Genomic DNA, 23338 nt, shown 5'->3' with positions numbered 1-23338 from the left:
GGCCCTCATCTCTTCAGCATCTGTGACCAGTGATGCTGTGCTTCTGAAGGGCTCAGATACTGAAGGTGGACAAAGTATCAGATGCTTCTAAAGTTTCATGGCTGTGTCTCTATGATATGACTCTGATCACAAAGCACAAGTGAGCTGCTCTTGGGTAGACAGGAGTCAGACATTCTCAGAGGCTATGTGAAGATTTATGGAGTGTCCTCACTGCATGTCGTCATCATTCTCCTGCAATTGAGCGACTATTAAGGACTCCACTGCATCTCCATGACAGGAGCATTCTCACACAGGGTATGTGTGTTGCCATAAGCCAGACTGGAATCAAACACTCACAGCTGCATTGTGAGGATCTATGGTGTCTCCTCACCACATGTTGTCATCATCCTCTACAAATCTAGCAGCTTTGAGGGCCTCCTGAGCACTCCTGCCTCATCTGGCCAGTGCAAGGGCTTCATCCCTGTCATCGTCTTCTTCGAGGAGCTCGTCACCCTCATCCCTGTTGGCGTCCTCCTCACTGGAGGAGATGTGCAGCTCCTCCATCTCCTCCTCAGCCAGCTCCTCTCCCCGTTGGAGTGCCAGGTTGTAAAGGGCACAGCAGACGAGGACGATGTGCGACACCCTCTGTGGACTGTATTGCAGGGCTCCACCAGACCAGTCCTGGCACCGGAACCTCTTCTTTAGCATCCTGATGGTTTGCTCCACCAAGTTGCGAGCTGCAGCATAAGCCTCATTATAGCGTCGCTCTGCTGCAGTCTGAGGCTGCCGCATATGTGTCATCAGTCATGGCCACTGTGGGTAGCCCTTGTCCCCAAGGAGCCAACCCTGCAACATCTGTGGACCCTGGAATACGTCAGGGATCTGTGACTGACTGAGGATGTAGGCATCATGCGCACTCCCTGGGAACCGTGCACACAACTGCAGGATCCGTTTATTATGGTTGCACACCAGCTGCACATTCAGCGAATGGAAGCCCTTCTGGTTGACATAGTTGACACCTTGTTGCGATGGTGGTCTGAGCGCCACGTGAGTACAGACGATCACACCCTGCACCTAAGGGAAACCGGAGATCTGGACGATCTCCCATCCTGGCAGCCTTGGTCCCGGGAGAAATACACAAGTTGAATGCCCTCGCAAAGATGGCATCCATGACTTCATAGATGCATTTGTGGGTGGAGTCTTGTGATATCCCACAAAGGTCACCTGTGGAGCCCTGAAATGAGCCACTGGCATAGGAATTGAGCACCACTGGCAGTGGATGCCCTCAATATCCCCATGGCAGCTGGCAGATGTGACCGACAAGTTTCCTAAATATGCGCAGTCTTCAGTGACACTGGTTCTTGGTGATCTGCAGAAATGAAAGGCAGTCTCTACAAGCACTGGGTCTAGCTAGGCACCAACCAGTGACAACTTGCTGTGGCTCTTCAGCAGTATGTACCCAAGCCTCCCCTTCTTCCTAAGGTTGCTGCTCCTCCCTCTGCGCAGCCAGGCACCTCATTTGCTCTCTTCTCCATCATCTTCATTCTCTGTACGTCATGAGGCATACAGCTAGTTCACCAGGCTCCATGATCTTGAAGTACTCCTCCTGCAAGATGAAAGAGAGATGCTCGTGGGTTAGCATGGGTGTACTAAGAACCTCTCTTGGTTACATCTGAAGGCCCCTTAATGCATCTCGGAGAGCGCTGGCCACCAATTGGATGGCCAGAGGTTATTGCACTACATTGCTGCCCGAAGCCCCACCCACCTCTGCCCCACACCGCCTGACCAATTGGCAGCAGCTTCACCCACTGGGCTGCACGTTGTGCTCTCAGCTCAGAAGCAGGCATTCTCCTAATCGCCACCACCGATCACAAATTGGTTTCACAGCATTGTGAAACCAATTTTTGGCCTCCTGGACACATTGTTTGCTCACACCACCAAACACGCCCAATGGCGGCGGGCACAGAAAATCCCATCCTGTGTGTGTGGGTTGAGCCTGTCTCTCTGGACCCCTGTCGCTAGGCAACAGCATAGTTTTTTCTAATCTTGTATTTGCTTTAACTTCTCTTAGAGTCATAAAACTCATTAGAAATTCAGAGTTACAAATAGCTTTAAACCTGCTGTCTCAACTCAGAATGAAACTGGATCCCAAGTTTCACCTTTTAAAGTGACCTTTTCTTAACACACAAATGTGGAAATGTAAAACAATCTTAAACTTTAAAGCTAATACTAATTCCTAACATCCACAAACACAAATATAACTTACTTAAACCATCTCTATTTCCTAACACCATCCCCAACAAGAGAGAATCCAACCATCACCCCTTGATGTTCAATGGTATTACCATCACTGAATCCCCCACTATCAGCATGCTGGGGATTACCATTGACCAAAAACTGAACTGGACAAGCCACATAAATACTGTGGCTACAAGAGTAGGTCCGAGGTTAGGAATCCTGCAGCGAGTAACTCACCTCCTGACTCCCCAAAGCCTGTCCACCATCCACAAGGCACAAGCCAGGGGTGTGATGGAATACTCCCCACTTGCCTGGATGAGTACATCTCCAACGACACTCAAGAAGCTTGTCATCATCCAGGACAAAGCAGCATGCTTGATTGGCACCCCATCCATAAACATTCACTCCCTCCACCACCGATGCACAGTAGCAGCAGTGTATACCATCTACGAGATGCCATGCAGAAACTCACCAAGCCTCCTTAGTCAGCACCTTCCAAACCCACAACCGCTACCACCTAGAAGGACAAAACAACAGATATATAGGAACACCACCGCCTACAAGTTCCACTCCAAGTCACTCATCATCCTGACTTGGAAATATAATGCTGTTCGTTCGCTATCTCTGGGTAAAAATCCTGGAACTCCCTCCCTAACAGCACTGTGGGAGTACCCACACCACATGTCCTGCAGCGGTTCAAGAAGACAGCTCACCACCACCTTCTCAAGGGCAATTATGAACTAGGCAATAATTGCTGGCCTAGCTAGTGATAGCAACATCCCATGAATGAATAAAAATAAACATTGTGTATTTACTGGCCACCAACAAATAATCTGGAAAATATGTCTAAAAAGCCATTTGCATTACTGTAAGGACAAATTCACCAATCCTGTAAATCCAATTGGGAATCATGCTTGAGGGGAGCGCACAGCAGGCATGAGGTTGCAAAATGTATCTCTGATTTTCTAAACTCTACTCCCTTTAAAATAGAGTTGCCCTCAGGGAGTGTAGAATTTGTAAATTTTTGGGTATGTCCTTCTTTGAGGTGGCTTCCAAAATGTCGCTGACATTTTCTTTTCATTACTAAGACACTTTCACAACCTTTGATGATACTCAGTAGCATAAATTACCCTGCATCATTAACGTGGATAAAGGTATATGAAGAATGCGAGAGAATTAGATAAATTCCAAAACACTAGAATTGATTGAAGAACATAAGAAAGCATAGAAAAAGAAGAGGCCTTTCAGTCCAACAAGTCTGCTGCTGCCATAAACATGTAAAAACTGTCCGATCATCAATTCTACCAACTTATTTGAAGTCCTGAGCAACATTTGGCAAAATTCTTTCAGGGCCTTCAAAAGTAGGGAGTCAAACTCCAGAGCGATACTGACTCATTCATTATTGAACTGAACCAGTGATTTTCTACAGCTGACATTTACATGATTGTCACATCAAAGGAAATATTGTGTTCCATGGAATAGTTTTTACCTCACCAACAATGAGTTATCTTAGCCTCAAATGAAATGCCTAATATTTGACCTTTGGACATATAATGAATAAAGTGTCAACAACCCCTCATCTAAGTACACAAGTCTGGCAATGATTTGTGACATAGAAGACTGTTGCATCTAACTGTTTCCAGCACAGCATCAACTGCCAAGAATCTGCTCTACTGTGTCATATCAATCACTAAGTGAAGATTCACCAGACTATCAGTTGCAGTTACAATTGTAGAGTGGCTATTGGTGATATATCTTGAAGAATATCTAGCAAAAGATACACTCTTCATCAAAGATGTCAACATGAGAGAAATGTTAGAGGGAAATTTATGAACAATAAGAGTGCCATTAAAGCATAAGGAATGCGTGAATTCTTCCAAATGTCATATTGAGTTGAATGACTGTCAATGACCATCACTTACAATGAATGAGACTTGAAAGGTCTGTCTTCAGTAATTATTTTAAGTTAATAATTTGTCTATTCTTCCCAAACTTTGGCTGTAGTTACAAATTACTTGTGATATTTTTAATTGACATAACATGTAGAACACATAAGCATGCTTTGTTTCAAACAAAGCACTGTGGGTGTACTTACACGGCACTTTTGTTTATTCATTCATGGGATGTGGGTTCGCTGGCTGGGCTAGCATGGCTGGGCCAGCATATACTACAGCAGCTCAAGAAGGCAGCTCACCACCACCTTCTCAAGGGTAATTAGGGATGGGCAATAAATACTGGTCTAGCCAGTGGTGCCTGCATCCCATGAACAAATACATTTTTAAAAAAAAGTTATGTTTAATTAGAAAGCTACCAGTTCAATACTTGAGAAATCCCACTGGCATTATTGTATGTGAAACTAAATATTATTAAGGCTTTTGTAGAATTTTACTTCAGATGTTTTCCTAATGTTCAGAACCAAAGTCCACTCACATAAAATAGCTTTCACCTTCTGTGAACAGGTCCTGTGCCCACATAACTGTAATAAGCAGGGGATTGAACAGAAACTCTGTAACTATTAGGCATATATAATTTGCCCATACATCATAGTTACTTTAAAAAGTTTCAAACTATGGCAGAATTGTTCCAGATTTGCACTAAACGCGGTAGCGGGTGTGAAAAGCAACGTTTTACCCACCAACTGCAATGGCAGGTTTTCACACCTTATCGTCCACTTCCCACCTTTTTAATTATATAGCCACAGGAAACATGCTGTCTCGCTGGTGGCAGCCTCTGAATTGCCCACCATGCCATTACAACGCTGTTCCCTCACTCTGGGTGCCATATCTAAACTGCAGCCATGCACACAGTTCGCAATGCTTGCAGCCCAGGACTGCTCCAGTGAAGTTGTGGCTCTGAAAGCCAAGAAGAGTTCAGTGATCCGACACTGGAATGTCCTCAACCCCAGCTCTGGGCGCAGGAGGTCCAGCAATCTCACCACTCGGCTTGGGAGGTGGTGGTCAGTGTGAACGCTGCACAGAAGAGGTTGGCCTTCTAGCGTAAAAGGAAGATCAATTATCTCACCCAGCTGCCATGGTAAGCAACCATCTCATCACTCTAAACTCATACAGTCACAAGCCCATCACACATTCACTGGCATCTCATTCACTGCCAGCTCAAGGGACATCACCACTCAATCTCTCATACACACCCTCATGTCCATCTGGCCTCATGTCCTCTGGAGACTGCCTCCTCAGCCCTCACCATCGTGAGGCCAATTGCACAGATCAATTTGTGCCCCCACACACACCCAGAGATACCCCCTTTCCCAGTCCAGGCCTCACCCTGCAGCCTCTTCACTTGCCTGAGGTCACTTCTATCCCTTCCCCAAACAGGTCCTGGCCCTGCAGCCATTGAAAAGCCACTGCTGCCTTACAGTTGGTCTGGTAGGTAGAGACCTGCCCATGAGCCCCCCCTAAAAATGATGTGATGCTGCCTGCAAAGCCTGGTGCTGATGACCACGAGCGCTGCCTGAAGCAAGGTAGGTAAACAAACCTCAAAGTCCTAAGCGAAGTGCAAGTCGCTGGGTACATGTTACTTGTGCACAGTTGTGAAACATGCTGATGTATCCGGATGATCCAGTGTGAGGGAATGATTCTGGCGAGCAGAGTTTCTAATGAGACGCTAAAGTATTGAAATTAGGTTCCTGACTTGCAGCGGTGGGAAACATGGCCCACCATTGATCAGTGGAGCAGACAATCACAAACTGGTTTCATGACGGCGTAAAACTGATTTGTGGCCTTCTCACTATATCGTCCTTTCGCGCCAGCCAATGACACCCGCCACCAACAGGACCAGACGATTCCTTCCTATGAGGCTGTTCTAGGCAGTTAGATTATTATGTTGCAATTTGGACCTTTTTGTGCCAGTTTACAGATATAAAATGTGCACAATAAGGCCTGATTTCAGGTCAAATAAGGGCACATAAAAAACAACAAACCTGAAATAAGGTGGGTCATTTTTTCAGGTATTATTGGTGGCTACGCAAACAAATGTTAGGGAACTTAGCTATAACAACTCACGTTGTTTTAGAACCCCCTTGACGGAATTGTCCTGGGATGAGTAGGGCAGTCAGCGGACTTTTCTTGAAGCTGTTGGCCAAGTGGCCAAGCTTAATGTATGAACCTAAGCCGTTATTGCAACCAGACTATTGAATAGAATGGGAGGAGCCCAGTTCAATCTAGCTACCGCTCCATGTCTATATTTGCAGGCTTCCCAACTGGCTCAATCAGTGGCAATTGGGGGTAAACACCTTAGCTTGCTTTGCATCTCCTAATTTAGCATCCTTGTTGCAACACAAACTAACTCAGTCCAGACCCAAAGCTGAAACAGGGCCATTGCTGGCCTAAGTGACTCAGTATCACATAAAATAGTGTATGTAGCCATTAAATCAGAGGTTCCCAAATGTTACTTAGTGCTTAGCCCGTTTCAGATCTATTAGCCGCCTGTATACCCCATCAGTATACAGGCTTAATATTTATGCCCAAGCGTTGAACAAGTTGTACAAATTATAATACACATATACACAGTTTAAACAATGCCTTAATTGTACTACTCTCCATTAATGCAACAGGTAAGTTGTTTTGTTCAAGCATAGGCGGAGAAGGTTTGGAGTGATGAATGATAGTTTGGGTTGTACGTTGCCTTCTACACAAAGGTGCTGACAATACTTTAATTCCTGTTAATGATGAAAGTCTCCTTTCATACAGCTAAGTTGTAGCAAACAGAAAAAAACCTCAGAGCCCTATCTGATCGAGATCTTTAGCAAAATGAATCTGCCTTTCTTACCTGGTCTGGCCTACATGTGACTCCAGGGCCATAGTAATGTGATTGGCTCTTAAATACTCTCTCAAATGGCCTAGCAGTCACTGAGTTCAAGGGCAACTGGGGGTGGGCAACAAATTCTGGCCTTGCCAGCAAAGCTCACATCCCATGTAAGAATAAAGGAAAAAAATGACAATTACGGTAACTCTGCTCACAATTAGACACAAAACTCAGGCAATTGCTTTTGTTGAAACTCACTCATGAGTCCACCATCAGTTGAAATGTTATTTTTCACTGTTACGTCCTGGCAGATATAGTTATAGTGTGACATATACAACCAAAAAAATGCACATGACTTAGTTCTGAGCTTATTAGGCTGGATTGTTACTGGGTAACTGAAATTATGTTATAGTGAGCAATGATTGGAGATGAGGGCTTTACACATAACCATGAAGGTAGTGGATGGAGCCTGGTGAATGTTTACTAATAGAGATCACTAAGGACATGGCTTAAGGAACTGATTGTCCTGGCAGCAGTTTATTGGTTTGCTCCATCACCAGTAATATGATTCTCTTTTGAAGAATCCTTCAATAGCCCCCACTTTACACAATTCTTGAAACCTCCCTGTGAGTCAGGCTTAGTTTTTATTTGGTGCAGTTAGCACAATGAGTCACTTGGGCTATTGACTAGATGATTTCCAATTGAGTCCCATGCACTTGCCCAAGATAGGCATGGTGCAATATCTGCCAGATGTTGAAGGAAAAATAACTTGGTTAAATTGGCCATAGCGATTTTCTCTAAGATTGCATGCCACACATTCCATTTCAACAGTATTGTTTCTTTGACTTACTCAAGTAACTGCGAAAAAAAATCAGCTGCAGTTCTTTCCTGACAGCTGTTGACAGTGTTTGTGTTGCAAAGTCAAATGTTAGCTCACTTATCTTCACTTGTATGCCACATTCTCACCTCCGTGAACTTGAGGTCATTCAAAACTCTGCTGCCATCTCTTAACTTGCAGCAAATTCCATTCCCCTATCAGCCCTGTGTTCACTGGCCTAAATAGGTAGGAGCAGAAGTAAAAAAACAAAAAAACTGTGGATGCTGGAAATCCAAAACAAAAACAGAATTACCTGGAAAAACTCAACAGGTCTGGCAGCATCGGCAGAGAAGAAAAGAGTTGACGTTTCGAGTCCTCATGACCCTTCAACAGAACTGTTGTTCTGTTGAAGGGTCATGAGGACTCAAAACATCAAATCTTTTCTTCTCCGCCGATGCTACCAGACCTGCTAAGTTTTTCCAGGTAATTCTGTTTTTGTTTAGGAGCAGAAGTAGTCCATTCGGCCCATCGAGTCTACTCCACCATTCAATGAGATCATGGCTGATCTGATAATCCTCAACTCCGCTTTCCTGCCTTTTCCTCATAACCACTTATTCCCTTACTGATTAAAAATCTCGTCTATCTCAGTCTTGAATATGCTTAATGACCCAGCCACTACAGCCCTCTGTGGTAAAAAATTCCACAGAATCACTAACCTCTGAGAGAAGAAATTCCTCCTCATCTCTGTTTTAAATGGGCGACTCCTCACTCTGAGATTATGCCCTCTGGTCCTAGACTCTCCCACAAGGGAAAATAACCTCTCAGCATCTACCCTGTCAAGTCCTCTAAGAATCTTATATGTTTCAATAAGGTCACCTCTCATTCTTCTAAACTCCAATGAGTACAGGCCCAACCTACTCAAACTCTCCTCATATTAAAATCCCTCCATACCTGGGATCAATCTAATGAACCTTCTCTGGACTGCCTCCAATGCCAGTATATCTTTTCTTAGATATGGGGACCAAAACCATTCACAATATTCTAGATGCGGTCTAACTAGTGCCTTGTATAGTTTTAACAAGACTTCCCTATTGGAGAGACCAAATGCAGAGTAGGTGGCTGCTTTGCAGAACACCTTCAGTCTGTCCGCAAGCATGACCCAGACCTCCCTGTCACTTGCCATTTCAATTCACCATCCTGCTCTCATGCCCACATGTCCATCATTGGCCTGCTACAATGTTCCAGTAAAGCTCAACGCAAACTGGAGGAACAGCACCTCATCTTCCAATTAGGCATTTTACAGCCTTCCGGACTTAACATTGAGTTCAACAACTTCAGATCATGAACTCTCTGCTCCATCCTCAACCCTTTTTGATCCCCCTTTTTAAATATTTATTTTTAAATTTTTATATAAATATATTATTTTCCCACCTACTTCTATTATTATTTTAAAAATGTATTTCCATTCATTGTTTTATCCCCACCTTTTAGCCTATTTCAGTCTTTTCTGCCACATCATCCCCTCCCCTCACCCCACTCCCATTAGGACCGTCTGCCACTTGATCATCCTGCTTTCTACTCTTAATGTCACCATTAGCACCTCCTTTAGCCAGTATCACCACCATCAACATCCCTTTGACCTTTGGTTTATGACATCTTATGCAATCACTCCTTTGCCTTCACCTATCACTGGCCTTCTATCTAGCTTCACCTGTCCCATCCCCCTTAAACAGTATATATTTCACCACATTTCTACTTTTCCTTAGTTCTGAAGAAGAGTCATATGGACTCGAAATGTTAACTTTGACTTTCTCTCCACAGATGCTGTCAGGCCTGCTGAGTTTTTCCAGCTATTTTTGTTTCTGTTTCAGATTTCCAGCATCCATAGCATTTTGCTTTTCCCTATTTTTATACTCCATTCCCTTTGAAATAAAGGCCAACATTCCATTTACCTTACTTATTACCTGCTGAACTTGTATGCTAGCTTGGCAAATCAAGCAATGTCTTGATTTTAAAATTCTCATCCTTGTTTTCAATTCCCTCCATGGCCTTTCCTCTCTCTATCTCTGTAATCTCTTCCAACCCACTGCAATATCATCTAATTCTGGTCTCCTGTGCGTTCTCGAGTTTAATTCTCCACCATTGATGGCTGTGCCTTCAGCTGCCTCGGCGCAGGCTCTGAAATATCCTACCTACACCTCTCTGACTCTCTAGCTCACTTTGCTCCTTTAAGAGACTTCTTAAAACATACGCCTTTGGCCAAGCTTTTGGTCATCTGCTCTGACACCTCCTATGTGCTCGTTGTCATACTTTGTTTTTTAATGCTCCTGTGAAGCTCTTTGGGATATTTAGTTTTGTTAAAGGAGCTATTTTAAACATAAGTTGTTGTTGTTTCACTGCAGTGCAAAATAATAATAACTTTAGAATATATGAATGTCAAGCCTACTCATTGATGACTGCATTTCACTTGCTCCAACCCTGGAAAAAAAAAGGTATATTCATCCACTTCTATAATGCAGATTCTATTTCAATTTTATAGTATTTTAATTTCACCATTCTTGGTAAATATATGCTGTCACTATTCCTTTAGCAACCCATTGCCTTTTAATGCAAGATACCAGCCAAACATCTTGGAGGGATGTATACAGGTTTGGCCTCAGCTGGAGTATTGCATCCAGTTCTGGGCGCCGCAATTTAGGAAAGATGTGAAGGCATTAGAGAAAGTGCAGTAAAGATTCACAAGAAAATGGTTCCAGGGGTGAGGAATTTCAGTTATGAATATAGGTTGGAGAGGTTAGGACTGTTTGCCTTAGCAAAAAGGTGACTACTAGGAGATTTGATAGAGGCGTTCGTAATCTTGAAGTGCCTGAACAGAGTAGATAAGGAGAAACTGTTAGCACTCATGAAAGGATTGAGAAAAAGGGGGCACAGATTTAAGGTATTGGCAAAAGAAACAATGAAGACATGAGGAGAAACTTTTTTCACACAGCAAATGGTTTAGATCTGGAATGCACTGCCTGAGAATTTGATGGAAGCATTCAATTGTTATGCAAAAAGAAAGAATTTGCAGTGTAATGGGGAGAAGGAGGGAGAATGGTACGAAGTGAATTGCTCATTCAGAGAGCCAGTGCAGACACAACAGGCCAAATGGCCTACTCCTATGCAGTAACAATTCTCTTTTAAAGACTTAGCTCAATTGTATTGATTCATTTTCTCCTCTGCTCACTGCAGGCTCACATCCACAGCATTTAAAATCCTCACCTATGAATGATGCTCAGTATTCTGCACAAGTTTCTTGCTTCTGCTATTGCCAATTAGTAGAAGCTGATGCAGGGAGGCAACTAAGGACAGCAACATTGAAGGAACGTGCAGAAGAACCAGCTTACTGGACTGTGACAATGATCTTAAAACCTGCAGTTTAATTATGACAGATATGCTGCAGTATTTTACTGAACTAAGCTCAGCAGGAATTTCCAGTGCTACCAATAATTACAGACAGCAGAACTACAGAGATACAGCCCAAGCTAAATAAGCAAAAAACACATCAAAGCTTCTCCAACGCAACTTTGAGCTAAGTGATTCTTTAATCATTGACGGATCTCATGTTTTTTTTAAAACATCCAAGGATTTTTTTTTTTATTTTCCAAAAGTTTTGCTGTCCTGCCTCTTCTGTTCGTCCCTAATGTTCCTTCAGTTTTAACCTTTGACATGCATTCCTTCACATAGTTGGCTAGCATATACAAATGCATCACGTTGTGCTTTTGATCAAGGGCGTACTAACGACTCGGAAATGAGACAATAGATTCCCTCTGATAGATGTTTCATGATGGCAAGCAAATGTTGCATTGGAAATAACTGAAGCAAATTTAGTTCCAAGAAGCTTGCGCACTTGTTTGCAGATTTCAGATAAAGGAGGATTCCTGACATTTCAAAGTGCAGTTATATCTTATGAAAGTAGCTTTTAACTCTGCTACTTGCACATAATATTGTTAAATACAAAATTGTGCGACCATGCAACTTATCACAATCACTGATTTTGATTGTGCGAAAAATTAACCAAAATATCCTTCGCCTCAAAATACGTCAGTGTTTTTTTTAAGCAAAAGCATAAATTCTTCTTCAATCTTAGAGAACAGAGGCATCAAGCTAAGGCACATGGAAGGCAGACAAATCAGCAGTTGAGATAAATCAGGCTACACTACACAGCTTTTCACAGCCGATTAGAGAGCAGTACAATTGGAGCAAGTCATTCTATGCATCTCTTAGCCCAGAAACGGAACCGATAACTTGACAACAATATTACTGTGTTTTTATCTTTCAAAGTGAAGTTGCTATCTTATTAAAGTTAGCCTCACTTCTATTATTATGGTACATGAATAAAAAGACTACTGTCACCGTACTGGGGAGTTTTCAAACGGACAAGGTTTTTGGAATGTTAGAATCATATCTCTTTAAACTGGATTTTACTTTTTATTATTTGGACTTTGGAGGCTGCCCAAAAGTTTTTTTTAAAGGGTCATAAGTTCACCTTGGAACTGTCAATAAGCAGGCCCCTTCCAAGCAATCACCTGGGCTATATGGTACTTGAGAAAGAGTTGTTTGTTTGTTTTGAACTGCAAAGCTTTTTAATTAATGAAAAGTTGAAAGACAAAAAAGGCAATCACATAGATGGGGGAAACATTAATTTTGAACCTGTGGTTTTGCTTTCAGTCTTGTTGGGGGAAAGGCTGAGAACAGACAGCTACCCTGACTAGCTCTCTCCCTCTCTGTGCTTTGTGAAACTGTGTGTGGTTTCTGACCTGTAACCAGTTAATCCTCATCTGAGTTGTAGTTTGTCTGCATAATTTTGGGCTTGCTAGCTGAGACAGGATGAATTGGTTCAGCTATACTCTCCTCCACGCTTGGTGACTTTCCCGACGTCTACTGGGCCCAGTGGCACATCTCCACCCGAGGGGATTTCGGGCTGACAGCATTGAACTTCCGACTCTGCAGAGACTATCTGTGTGCCTTTTGTTTGTCTGTGTCTGTGTGTGTGCTGGGGAAGTTTAACAGGGTTATTTAGTTACACTTCCAGATTACAATTATGTGTGAAGCAGTTCTTGAAACTTCTTTAAAAGGAGTTTTGTTTTATAATAAATTAATCATTCTGAGATTTTTTTTGAAAAGAACCTGGTCAGAGTCGTTTTTTTTCTGGTCCCTAGAAGTATAGGTAAACATTTGGCCATTTCAGTGAGAAAGTTAAACATTTAAATTAATGGGACGGCCTGGGGATTAATGGGTTTGATAATTGACACATTCCCCCCATCCCGGTCATAACAGGAACAACTGCCTGTCTGGTTCCTGGTTTCCATGTTTTATTTCCAAAACCGTATATTTGCACAAGTGGAAAGGCCCAAAAGACCGAGGCAGAGAGAGTGAAATCAACCTGGCAATTATTTTGGCAAAAAAATGAATACAAAATGGATTTTCAATATTCCCAGGAAGAATTTAGCCCCTCAGAATACTTATGAATGGTGGCTATATTTCAGCGCTTTCAAAAATTGTATAATTTGTCCTGTTTTATTTCAAAGTACAGTTACTACAGGTTGGATTTTGACTGAGAGCAGTAGTGTAAAACAAGTGATAGTAAATTGGCAACACAAAAACAGAATTACCTGGAAAAACTCAGCAGGTCTGGCAGCATCGGCGGAGAAGAAAAGAGTTGACGTTTCGAGTCCTCATGACCCTTCGACAGAACTTGCGTTCGAGTCCAAGAAAGAGTTGAAATATAAGCTGGTTTAAGGTGTGTGTGTGGGGGGCGGAGAGATAGAGAGACAAAGAGGTGGAGGGGGGGGTGGGGGTGTGTGGTTGTAGGGACAAACAAGCAGTGATAGAAGCAGATCATCAAAAGATGTCAACGACAATAGTACAATAGAACACATAGGTGTTAAAATTAAAGTTGGTGATATTATCTAAACGAATGTGCTAATTAAGAATGGATGGTAGGGCACTCAAGGTATAGCTCTAGTGGGTTTTTTTTATATATAATGGAAATAGGTGGGAAAAGGAAAATCTTTATAATTTATTGGAAAAAAAAAGGAAGGGGGAAACAGAAAGGGGGTGGGGATGGGGGAGGGAGCTTACGACCTAAAGTTGTTGAATTCAATATTCAGTCCAGAAGGCTGTAAAGTCCCTAGTCGGAAGATGAGGTGTTGTTCCTCCAGTTTGCGTTGGGCTTCACTGGAACAATGCAGCAAGCCAAGGACAGACATGTGGGCAAGAGAGCAGGGTGGAGTGTTGAAATGGCAAGCGACAGTCCGCCGATGCTGCCAGACCTGCTGAGTTTTTCCAGGTAATTCTGTTTTTGTTTTGGATTTCCAGCATCCGCAGTTTTTTTGTTTTTATCATAGTAAATTGGCAGCTTGTTTTACACCTCTCCCAGTTCTTGCTTTTATTGACTTCAATGGAAATAAAAATTGGGAGAGATAATAAAACAGGCTGTCAATTCACCATCCAGTTTACATTGTCCTACAAAGTCACAATCTAGCCCGAGGAGCCTTTCTTCTCTCCTTACTTCAAAAATGATAACTTGGCTTTTATCCTCTTATTATAATGAATCAAATACTAATTTTATTAACACTGCATTCCACGCAACTGTCTGGCAGCAGGATGCAGTGTTAATCTTTGTATCCCATAACAGATATAATAACAGCCCGTAATGTCCGAGCTCCCCAGCATCAGATTTGGGGGATACTCCAAAAATGCCTCGGACTGGAACTTCCCTGGGAAGTTCCCAGGTAATTGTTTGCATGGTAATTAGCCAGAAGTACCCACTTCCTCTGGACAACTGCGCTGCACTGGGAACCATCCAAAAATGCAGTTTAAATCGCAAACTTCAGATGGTTCCACCTGGATTATACCAATAGTTACTCAGAAAAAAGTTAGAAGAATTAAAACTTCTTCTAACTTCTAAGTAACAATTGTAGAGACCCAGACTGGCCCCAAGGGACTTCTCCCACACCCCTGACCCCCTACCCCATGGGACTCTCCCTAACTCCCACCCTGATCTCCTCAACCTTTGACACCTCCCAGCTCCCAGCTTCCAACATTCCTGACCCCCTGACCTCCAAGTCCTACCATCCGATCCCCCACCCCTGACCTGTGATCCACCACCCTCCCGATCTCCAACACCCCCATCCCCAACCTCCGACACCCACACCCAACCCGACCTCTGACAAGCCCATCATACCCCCAACCTTGGACACCTCCCACCCAACCCCCCTGGACACCTGACTGTGCCTCTTTCCCATGGACTTCCGACCCCTGTCACCCCCACCTCCCCAAACCTTCAACTGGCCTCCATCTCCACTCCCCATGGACATCCGACTGCCCCCCAACTTCAGACACCCCCACAAACCCCCCTGGATATTAGACCCCCCAGACCGCTGACCTCCCCCCCCCCCCCCGCCAAGATCCTGGAACCCCCCTCTCCACAACCCTCAAGGACCTCGGACCCCCCACCACATGAACATCCCCCCCAGACCTCGGACCTTCCAACCACAACCACAACCCCCCCCCGGACCTCTGACCGACCTCCACCCCAGACTCTCCTCCCCTGTACCACAGACTCCCTCCGTACCTTGGACATTCCCCCCCTCCCAACAGACATCCAACCCCCCATCCCGCCTGACCCCACCCCACCAGACCTCCGACCGATCTCCTCACTGCCCCCCACCACGGACTTCTGACTGACCTCCCCAACCCACCCTGGGCCTCCAGCTGACCCTCCACCCCACCGGAGCTCCAACCCACCCCTTTAGACTGCCCACAGACACCCCAAATCCTATCCACTTACCTTAGACACTTACCTACCCCTTGGCCTGTCAATTTCCCTGGCCCTTTAAACTTACCTAATTTATGGCAGCAAGTGCTGTATAAAATGGGCGTGGCCTCCTTGAATCCGCTGGAGCTACACTTTACTGGGGACTGTGAGGAGCCTGTTGATGCAGGCCCCAAGCAGCCCCAGTGAACGGAAGTGTCAAAGTAATTTTCGAGACCAGTTAAGTAAGTATTTCCTTCTTCTAATTCCTGCGGGTCAGCACTTTCCGACACTAGTTGGAAGTTACGGCTCATTGTTTATAAATAGTTTGTTCCGGTCTGATCTGAGGCAGAAGTGTAAGTTTTGATCACTATCATGAGTTAAAAAATGGCTGGATGCTATGCATGAAAACTGTGTGATGATGGATTCTGATTCCGCTGCAAATACTTCCTCACTGCATCATTGACGAGCTTTATAACTATTAATATCCATTAAATAGTTTTCTCCTTTAAAAGATGTTAAGGGGATTAAAAGGAATGTCCTTCCATGCTTCCTTTGATCCTGGCACACTTCTGAAAATTTATTGGCTTAAAGAGCTGCATGAGCTTTGAGTTTATACAACATATTACAAAACATTTACAACACAAAAACAGACTATTTAGTTGAATAGCTCCACAATGGTGTTTAAATAGAGCCTCCTCTCACCCCTCCTCATCTAAACCCATTGACACATCCTTCTATCCTCATCTGCTTATCTAGCTTTCTTTTTATGGGCTAGGATTTTACACTGGTCGGCATGGGCTCAGCGGCAGTGGGGCAGTCGTGAACCGCGATCGGCTCTGCGCCGCAATTTTACACGGGCGGGCCAATTAAGGCCCGCCTTGCATGGATCGCGAGCGGTAGCGCTACCTGTGCGGGTGGGGGGAGGAGAGAGAGTTGGGTCCAGTGCTCTTTCACGCATGCACACAAAAGAGCGCTTCAATCTCCCTGAGGCATTGAAAATTTAATGAAACATGTCCTCTCATGTGACAGTGTCATATGAGATGGGACATGTTTTTACTGTCATCAGAAAGTTTTTATTTAATTTGTAATAGCTTTAGGAAACCTCATCCCGCTTGTGGATGAGGTTTCCTACAAATTTAAGGGCCGCTTGGACAGGCAGCATAAATTTGAAGTTAGTCAATTCGTTAATGGCTTTAAGAGGCTTTTCAATTATCGGCGGGCACTCAGCTGGCTCCGGCGTGCGCCCGCCAAATGAAATATCACAAGACAGCGCGATGATGTTGGGACCCACCCCCAACATCATCGCGCATCGTATCACATTCTGGCGGGTCGGGCGTGCATCTGCACACCAAATGTAAAATTCTGCTCGTGATTCTTGGCTATTCGCCTCAGCCACTCACTGTGGTAGATTTCCACATTCTCACTACTCATGGTGGAGAAATGTCCCTTAAATTCGCCACTGGAGTTCTTAGTGACTTTTATTTTATGTCCTTTTGTTTCAATCTTACTTTCCTAACAGTTTTTCTTTACACTTTTCCCTAATTTCTCATGTTCCCTATTTTTGCTGTCCATGCATTTCATGTATTCGTTATTTTTTAGATTTGGTTTTGTCTTTATATCTTTATTCATCTGTGGTGTGTTACTATTGGCTAGTTTGTTCTTACTTTTTAGTGGGGGGTGTGGGGGGTGGGTGGCAGTAGTATATTTTTATTGTTTAAAATTTTTCCCATTGATGTTCTATTTCTCTTTAAGTAAAATGTTCTGGTTTATTTTCTGTAGTTCCATTTGCTTAAAAATAACTTTTTTCCCATGTATGACTTTGCCCCTTGTCTACTTATGCCCTTCTCAATCTTTAACTTAAATCTCCTTATATTGTGATTGCAATTGCCTAGATGTTTCCCTATACCCCTCTTATGTGTTCTGGTCAATTTCCCATTACTGAATCCAGCAATGCTCGATCTCTCGTCAGGATTTGAACAAACTGGGTACAGAAGAAGCTTTGCACACATTTTAAAAATTCCATTCCCTGAAGCATTTTCACTATCTTATCTTGCTGGTTTATTGGGGGTAGATAAATTAAAACTGATTATTATTCTATGCTGGGATTTACTGGCCCCATCATGGCGAGACCTGCCACTGTAGACTCGATGACCCAATCAAAAGTCCTTTGACTTTTGGCAGAACCGGATGATCCTGGCAGCGGGCAGGGCCGTAAAATCCCACCCAAAGGCCAGAATTTTACGTTCGTCGGTCAGGCGGGCCTGACTGACTCACTGGCAGGTGGCCGGGCGATTGCCACTGGTGAAACGGGCCACGCCGCCATTTTCCGCAGGTGGGCCAATTAAGGCCCGCACCGCGGCTTTGCAACTCCTGTGGAGAACGGGAAAATAGTCATGGGGGCGGGCGGCCTGAGATTGTTGGTTCCAATGGGGAGCCAGCAGCCTGTATAAAGAGTGGCCAGGCAGCCTGCTTGAAGCAGCGCACCATGGCCACTCAGAGATCAAGGAATGTTGCATTGAGGGCAGAAGAGGAAATGGAGGAGGAGGGGGCAGGCTGCAGGAGAGCCGGCGGGGGGCCACTGTGCACCCAGATTTTTGGATGCATGCCTTGCTGTCCTCCTGCAAGAGGTGGGAAACCGGTTTCAGATTCTGTATCCTGAGGAGGAGGAACCCCCCGTGTCACCAGCCAGGCGTGGGAGGAGGTGGGCGAGGCTGTAAGTGCCCATGATGACGTCCAGCGCACTGGCACACAGTGCAGGAAACGCTTCAATGATTTGCTGCGCTCCGGACGGGTGAGTACCATGTCTGTCTTGGCCATTTGACCCAGAAGGCAGCCTTAGCCTTTGACCCCCCCCCCCCCAGCATGTATTGCTGTCGTTACTCCATAGGGCGTCTGTCGCACGCTGGGTGGGCAAATGGGTACTGACAATGCCTACATCAGCCTTAGTGGTTGAGGAGAAGAAAGGCTTTTCCTGCAGCATATGTTGGTTTCTGTGGCATTTGAGTAGTTTGGGGGCAAGCTACAGGGGAGGCAGGTAGACACATACTCAGAACTCCAACACATGTCATATAAGATGATATATATATATGACCATGTCATATTGATGGTAATGAGATGGTCCAAGGGGTGCCTCAAGGCCTTTTGGGCAAGTCCCATCTGCTGGCATTGGCACCGCACCGATTTGCTCCTCCTTGCCATGGGCGCTAGAACCTGTATGCAAAAGGTTTCTTAAATAATCTCCTACCCACCTTCCCGTTGAGCCCATGCTCCGACCCGAAGTTCGCACGAGCCCCTCAAAATCCTGGACAATTGGCAAGTTAAGAGCGTTAACAAGCCCTTCAATTAATGGCGGGCGAACTGATTGCATCTGCCCACCGAAATATCGCGATGCCGCACACTGACGTCGACACGCTCGCGTAATGTTAGCGCGCAACATTTTACACGCTGAAGTGCAGGCTATGCCATCCACACATCAGCCGGAAAATTCTGCCCTAAGTCTTTTGTTCATTTCACATACTTGTTTACATAATTCTTCATCCACCTATTCTCCATGATTAGGTGGTGTATGATAAACTCCGATTAACATGATTGATCCCTTATCTTTCATTTAAATTAGTATAGATTCTATTTCTATATAACTTATAGTTATATCCTTTTTTCTACTATCTCTAATTTGTGCAGCTATCCCTCCATCCACCCCTCCTTCCTTCCCTATTTTGTCATGTTTGCAATACTTAGTTGCCAATCCTGTTCTTTGTGTAGCCATGTTTCAGTTATTCCAACTACACCTGGTTCCCTGCTATTGGTTACTACTTCCAGTTTCTCTGTTTTATTTTGGATGCTGTTTAATTTATCTTTAGTAGTTGCTTCTTTCACTTGATTTTTAGAAGTCCCTTATATTCCATTGATGCTCCTTTTATCTCCTCACATTTCTTCCTCCTTTGCTCTTGGGGGAAAACCTCTTGCAGGGGCAGAATTTTTAGGTAGGCGTGTGGGTAAGCAAAACCAGCTGCAAAATTGCGCAGGATGACAGCGGTGAGCGTTCCGACATCACCCTGCACTCGCGCGATATTTCAATCGGCAGGCGCATGCAAAATTCAGCCGATTTAGGGAATTAATGTTTCAATTGTCTCTGATTTTTTGTGGTCCGTCCAACCTTATAGTTGGTGGCAAATCACCCAGACGGCCTTTGCATTTTTCATCCAAGGACGGGATAAGGTTTCCGTCATTAAATAAAAAATAATAAAAATGTATGGACAGAATTTTTACCATGTATATGTTCAGGTGATAGATTCTAATGCGTGGACATTTTTTTTCCAGATTTTAAAAACTTTATTTATCGGTTTCAAAGTCTTCAGCTCCCTGAGACAGCTCTCGCCCACACCCGCGCTTACATCAGCGCCCACCCTCCTCCTACCCCCACCCCGGGAGCGTGAGCATTTCAGCGCGCACTTCACGCTGGCAGGCCATTAATTGGTCAGCCGGCATGAAATCGTGGCCGGGGGCCAATCGCAGTCAGCGGTCCATTCCCCAGCCGCTCCCGGGCCCGCTGATCGCAACCGCATGCCAACCTAAAAATCCTGCCCCAGATAAATTGGAGAGGAACAGCTTTGGGATTTACTTTTGAAAATTCCAGTTCAGGTCCTGCATGTAAGGGCCTACAGCACAGCACCTAACTTGGTAATTTTGGCCAATAAGAATGTAACAAATAGGAAGACCAGCAATTCAGCAAATCCAGAAGCAAACTCAGTGTAGGAAATGATGCTGATACTAGGGGGAGAATTTCCCCATGTCGGTCGGGTCGAGCAGAAGCGGGCTTGGGCAGGCGTGGAGCCAATCGCCACCCGCAACCGGGTCCACACTGCCATTTTACGCGGGTGGGCAAATTAAGGATAGCGGGAGTGGGTGAGCGGCGGTGGCTGTGGGGCAAGGCTGCTCACAATGGCCGGCAGAAGTGCTCACCAGAGGGCTTCTGTTGAGCACGCAAGTCCGGAGGATAGGTCAGCGGAGCAGGCCAGGCCGGAGGGTAGGGCAGGGGGGGCAATGTGCCCCTTGGTTCTCAGATGAGTGCCTAGCTGCCCTCCTGGAGGAGGGGCAGCGCGGCGGGAGGCCATGATTCCGAGAGACAGGAGGCGGAGGCCCCCCCACCTGACAAAACGTGCGTGGGCGGAGGTTGCCAAGAATGTGAGCTCCCATGATGTGGTGCGATGCACATGGGCCCAGTGCCGTAAAAGATTCAATGGCCTTCTGCGCCGGGGAAGGTTGAGTACCGTGTTGGCTGAGGTCACTTAATGCAGCCGTCACCCTTTCCCCCCAACCCCCACCACCCCGCCCAGCTATTCTGAATACAGTTACAGCATTGAATCCTTCATGGCATGTTTCCCTCACTGGGTGGGCCAGCAGATATTGCCCATGCCTAGTTCACCCTGAGAGGATTGAGCTGAGATGAGTGCTGCACCCGCAGGATGTGTGACACTGACACCCAGACTATAGAATGTGGGGGAAACTCAAGGATCTGCACCTAGGCATAGTGCTGGAACTGGGAAGCATGTCAAAGTCAGGGTTCGAACATGCTGGGAGCGGAGCTTCCAGGTGCCTGTCAATCAATGGAGGTGGTGCAGAGAATTTTTCAACTTTCAAAAGTAGGTAGTTTTTTTAAAAGAGCGGACAGTTCATTTAAATCAGAGCATAAAACATGACAGCAGAGGCAGACAGGATTTCTTTTTTACATTTTAAATGCATTATGACCCTTTCTCCAATGGAAAAAGTACTGTAATACAATGTAAGGGTCTTGCAGGATAGATCCCTATGATGCATCACTATATTAACAACACATCTACATTCCAAATGCAGCATCTAATAATGACATTTATAGTCTCAAAACATTTTACATTCAACTTTCTGAATGATCCCAACTCCTCAGCAGGCTTACCCCAGTGGTCATGAACTCTTCAGGTTTCCAAAACCTACACCAGCACACAATAATAGAGTGTAATAGGAAATACAATTTGCCTGTATTGGTTGGGGAGACAAATCTCGGAATATGTGCCTGTACATCTTGTACCCAAGGTTTTACTTACTCACGAAAATGCCACCATGAAAATGGTATGGGGTTGGCAAGGCACAGGAAAATTGTTTCCCCAGCAAAAAGTAACTAAGTTCAGCATTTCGTGACCCAATTCGCATCTCCATTGGGAGACAAAAATTAGCCCCTTGTATGGAAATGGAAGCTTCTCAGGTTGAAAAAATTCAGCATGATATGTCAGCAGTTGACACTCAGACCCCTATTATTTATGTAGATAACGTGGGTGATTGTAGCCCTGTAAAGTTGCATATCCAGGCTTAGGCTGACAAGTGCCAAACAACATTCATGCCATACAAATGCCAGGCAATGACCATCTCCAACAAAAGAGAATCTAACCATCGCCCCTTGACATTCAGTGGCATTACCATCACTGAATCCCCTACTGAATCAACAACCTGGGCTTATCATTGACCAGAAACTGAACTGGACTAGCCATATAAATACAGTGGCTACAAGAGCAGATCAGAGGCTAGGAATCCAGCAGTGAGTAATTCACCTCCTGACTCCCCAAAGCATGTCCACCATCTACAAGGCACAAGTCAGGAGTGTGATGGAATACTCCTCAGTTACCTGGTTGAGTGCAGTTCCCACAACACTCAGGACAAAGCAGCAGCCCGCTTGATTGTCACCCCTTCCACAAACATTTACTCCCTCCTCCACTGACAAACAGTGGCAGCAGTGTGTACCATCTACAAGATGCACTGCAGAAACTCATCAAGCCTCCTTGGACTGCACCTTCCAAACCCACAACCACTACCATCTGAAAGGATAAGGGCAGCAGATAAATAGGTGGGAACACCACCACCTGCAAGTTCCCCTCCAAGTCACTCACCATCTTGACTTGGAAATATATCGCCGTTCCTTCGCTGCTGCTGGGTCAAATCCTGGAACTCCCTCCCTAACAGCACTGTGGGTGTATCTACACCACATGGACTGCAGCGGTTCAAGAAGGCAGCTCACCACCAACTTCTCAAGGGCAATTAGGGATGGGCAATAAAATTTGGCCTAGCCAGTGATGCCCACATCCCGTAAAATAAATTTTTAAAAAGGCACTAAAGCTTGAGGTTGAGAAAAGAAGAACAGCTAGATATGGATGGATTCAGGTATTTTTATAAGCTGTGCCAATGAATGCTAAATGCAGTTCTGCATTGGAAATTGCAACATAACTAGTGTGGGAGCAAGGAACCAAAAGATGAAATATGTGTTCACTGGCAGAGTCGTACAAAACACGACAAGATTTGGTCCATAGATCACAGATTACTCAAAAGCATCAAGGGGTTACATGTGATTAATTGGGAAGCGACATTGCAATAGTTCACATAAATCTATGGACTGAATTTTCAGCTCAGCAGGCAGGCATGATTGACAGGACCGGGAGCGGTTGGGAAACAGACCACCAGCTGCGAATGGCTCCCGACTGCGATTTCACATTGCTGGCCAATTAATGGCAGGAAATAAACTTTTCAAAATCAGGGGAAAAAGTCCAAGCATCACAATCAGGCACCTGAACATATAGATTATAAAAATGGTGTCCACAGGTCTTTATTTTTATTTTATTTACTAACAGAAACCTCAACTTGCCCTTGGATGAGGCTTCATGAAAAATGCAAAGGCCACCTGGTCGTTCACCGGTCAGCCAACCATAAGATTAGACAGG

The sequence above is a fragment of the Carcharodon carcharias genome, chromosome 5 (assembly GCF_017639515.1).
Source record: "Carcharodon carcharias isolate sCarCar2 chromosome 5, sCarCar2.pri, whole genome shotgun sequence".
Lineage (NCBI taxonomy): Eukaryota > Metazoa > Chordata > Chondrichthyes > Lamniformes > Lamnidae > Carcharodon > Carcharodon carcharias.
Note: the sequence above shows the minus strand (reverse complement) of the source record.